Source organism: Pinus tabuliformis, chromosome 6 (assembly GCF_031772625.1).
Source record: "Pinus tabuliformis cultivar Carrire ecotype Pingquan chromosome 6, CPIR1, whole genome shotgun sequence".
Lineage (NCBI taxonomy): Eukaryota > Viridiplantae > Streptophyta > Pinopsida > Pinales > Pinaceae > Pinus > Pinus tabuliformis.
The window spans coordinates 1,582,418,208-1,582,422,523 of record NC_142292.1 but is presented as its reverse complement, the minus strand read 5'-3'; the positions used below and the strand labels follow the sequence as shown (position 1 = coordinate 1,582,422,523).

Here is a 4,316-nt window from a genome sequence, read left to right as displayed (position 1 = left end):
TATTACATATATTGACACTACTTTAGATGTTTCTATTAGCATGCTTCGTAAATGATTTTTGGAAAGCATTTTTGGTGTAGATGCAGTGCATATGTCTTCTTTTTTAGTTAAAGCATAAAGAGGAATGCCTGAATTTGTAGATAGTACAGCTGCACAGTTATGGTACATTTACATCCATTGAGGTTCAAAATTTTTCCAAAGATGAAAATATTCGAGGCTACTATATGATTGTATTATTTTGGGAAAATGTTTTATTGTAAAGGTGATTAAATATTTAGACATGAGATTCATAGATTTACATGTATTTAATGTGGCTAAGTTTTTCACTTCTCAACATTATTATGAAGAAGTGAATGATATAGGTTGTCCAACAAAAATATAGTTGAAATGTTTATGTGAAAAAATTTAGCGTTGGGGAATCATCTATTGTGGATACTGCTAGATGTTTGGGTGAAATGAATGAATGTATTTGTGCTATTTGTAAATCATACCCTAAAAATCATATGTATGACATGAGACCTATGTGGAGATGAACATGAATGGTTTGAAGACTTTCCATATTTTATGCAATTATGGCAAGCTATTCTTGTTATCCCAACAACCACATGAGTGTGTGAAAGAGGCTTCTGAAAATTAAACAGGATAAAAAATGATGATAGATAAAGATTTTCATTGGAGACACTAGATATGTTAATGTTTCTATCTCTAAGTGCACATCATGCTCTAAATGAGGTAGATTGGAATGCTACTTATGATGTATGGAAATAAATGAAAACTAGAAATCCATTTCTATTGGGAAAATATATTTATATTTTCAATTATGTAAGTCCAAATACTTTTAAAGATCATCGAATGAATAGAAGAAACATATGTTTACCTTTTTTTAATGGAATTTGAGAATATTTGACACTATTTCATTATGGAATTTTTTTGAGGGGTTTATTTAATATATACTTTTCAGTAGAAGTGAATTTTTTTAATAACTTTTCATCCTTGAAGGGTTAGATAAATATATGCCCTTCCAAATGAAATTAAGAGTAGAACTTCAAATTTGGTCATTGCTCCCAGACAGCACATGCTGATATGAAATTGTTATTGTAAGCCTGTGTGTTTCTTGCTGTTGCAGCATCGTTACAACCGTTGGAAGGCCAACCGCTTTCAGTGACAACGATAGAAAAGTTAGGTTGGCCCATGCCTTCCATGGCGGACACTACGGCATCCACCATTACATCAAACAGATTGTTATAAATCAGATCTCCGTCCACAAAAGGGGGTGTCGGTCTGAACAAAGCGTAGTCAAGAGAAATGTCATAGTGATGAGAAATGTTATGGCCTGACAAGTAACTGTAATAAGGGTACACATTGATCATGAAAGGAGAATCTGAAGAGTAAAGCAAATCTAGAATTTTTCGTATAGTGTCTGCAACTTCAGAACTGAAGGTACCTGCAGAGGGAGGGTAAGAAGTGTTGAGGATAGCCATACTATGTGTTGTGGACACCTTGATTTGTTTGTCCAAATTGCCCAGCAGAGAGGCTCCATTAAGAGTCTGAATGGCCTGGAAGAGTAACAGGGAATTAACCTCATCAGTGGGCAGAACCTCGTTGCCCACCGAAATGTATGTGATATTCGCTGCAGGAAGGTGTGGCACTATGGTGGTGTTGAGCCATTGGGTTGCAGCGCCTAGATCGCTGGCGAGCGTCGGGATATCATGGTTGGGGACTCCCACCATTATTTCCACACCCGAGTCAATAAATGCACTTATAACGCTGGGGTCAGTGTCAAACGTTCTCACTTTTCCAATGCTGTTTTGTGTATACATTCCTGCCATTGCTAGTGGCGGAGGGAGGTTATCAGCAGCTATGCCGTAGCAAACTCCAATGGGGTGGGCATCTGCAAAAGAAATATACAATTGCTGAGAAGTTTAAAAACCAGAAATTATGTTTTGATCAACAGACACAACTTAGAACAGAAATTATGTCAGTAAAAAATTTATTTGCTGTTTATGATCACCTATAAAAGTTGATAGGCAAAAAAATTACAATGCATGCAATGGTATAAAGAACATAATTCCTGGCTTGAAAGCAGGAGAAAGCCATCGGATTTGTTTCTGAACAACTTAAACTTTCAACTTGGTTAACACTGACGAAATGTCTGGACAGGTGAATAAAATCTCATGACATTAGTTGCACAAGCATGGATTGTATATTGCTGAGGATTAGATAGGAAAGACAAATCTTTCTTATCCTTTCATCTATATTTATTATGTTTTTATATTGCAGAGGATTAGATAGGAAGTACAATCTTTCTTATCCTTTCATCTATGTTCATTATGTTTTTATATGGCTGAGGATTAGAGAGGAAAGCAAATCTTTCTCAATCTTTTTATCTATATTTATTAGGTTTGTTTTTTAATTTAAAATTCAAATATTCTAATTTCTAATAATTTTATATAGTTTTTATATAATTTTTATAAAATTTTAGTGATTTTTTATTTTTTTATCTATATTAGTGACTTTTACTTAAATTTTAACTATTCTAATAATTTTATATAGTTTTTATAAATTTTAATTTTATAATTTTTTTTATAAAATTTGGGTGATTTTAAAAGTAAGAAATAATATAAAATTTGGGAAATAATTAAAAAAATGGAAATTGCTTTTTTTTTGGAAAAAAGATAGAAAATTAACTTACTCACTAATATTAACCTCCAAAATGTTCTCCAAAATCACAAAATTATAATAATACCAACATATATTCATCTTAACTCTGGATCTCTGAAGGGCCAAGAGGAATCAAATCTCTTGAGATTTAAACGTCTTTTGGAGTGAAAAGTGATTTGATTTATCTCTGGGGTTGGTAGAATCAAGATGGATCTATGCTTGTTTAATTTCCTCTTTTAAATATGCTATATTCCACATGAATACCATGACTCAATAGCATGGTAAATTTGGATTCAAAAACCACTAATAACTTGAACAAGTCAAGTTTACTTTATTATTTTAGTTTAAAGTCATTTTTATTTTAACTTAGAGTTATTTTTAATCTTCTTTATTTTATTTTTGACCAAGTAAAAAAAATTAATAATAAATTTTTTATATAAAATTAAAATACAATAAATTTAAAAACTTTTAACATAATTTTATAATCATTCACCAATAACTTGATTAAAATAGAGGTTAAATTATTTTTATTAAATTAATAGGACTGATTAACTTCTAGTTCCACAAATATAGTTTATTAAATTAAAAAGTTAAATTTAAAACATTAGAGAATTTTATTTTATTTTTAAATAATTTTTTTTAATTTTTTATTATAAAATATACAACTCTATTATACATAATTTCATGTCATATGGTTTTCCTTTATGGAGAACGATTTTCTTTTTTCAAATTTCCTATTTGGTGTCATTATTTTTATGAAATTATATGGTTTTCCTTTATGGAGAACGATTTTCTTTTTTCAAATTTCCTATTTGGTCTCATTATTTTTACATAAAAGAGAATTAAGAAATATGGGTTCCAATCGTCTTTACAAAAATTTGCACCATATCACCCAAAAATGGGTGTGATCTTAGACACCATTCTTATATATTTATCAGTACTTCCCAAACATTGTACATAATTTCATGTTATATGGTTTGCCTCTATGTATAGGAATTTTTTTTTTCTAGTTTCCTATTTAGTACGATTATCTTTACATAAAAAAGAATTAAGAAATATGGATTACAATCATCTTTACAAAAATTTGCACAGTATCACCAAGAATGGGTGTGATCTTAGACACCATTCTTTCTTATATATTTATCCATGCCTCCCAAACATCGTAGGCATTAAAATTTATACAAGCAATTGTTCAAACAGAATAACAAAACCAAATACATGTAAAGGTTAAAGATAAATATAAAGAAAATTTGTGCATTAAACTAGTTCAATTGTATTTCTGTTTAACTTTTAAAATTTTTACGAAAATTACATTTATAGTGACTTAATTCAATTCTAACTAAAATTCATTGAATCTCAAAAGTATAGTATTCTCTTAGTTTTCAAACCCTTTATCTACTAATTTGTGCTAGTTGGTTTTAGTCCTAACTAGACTTACGTATATTTACAATTTCATTAAAAAACACAATAAAATTGATTTAAGTGTTTTACATATATTTACAAATTCATTAAAAAACACAATAAAATTGATTTAAGTGTTTTACATATATTTACAAATTCATTAAAAAACATAATAAAATTGATTTACATGTTTTGTATTATCTAGCCTAACTTTTTTTTGTGTCCATATTCTCTATCCTTTTGTGATCTATTTT

The 4,316-nt window shown here is 29.3% G+C and overlaps 1 pseudogene; it reads right to left on the bottom strand.

Annotated features, from left to right (window-relative positions):
• Positions 1–1,055: 1,055 nt before the first annotated feature.
• Positions 1,056–1,829, bottom strand: LOC149264850 (glucan endo-1,3-beta-glucosidase pseudogene; annotated as a pseudogene).
• Positions 1,830–4,316: the final 2,487 nt, after the last annotated feature.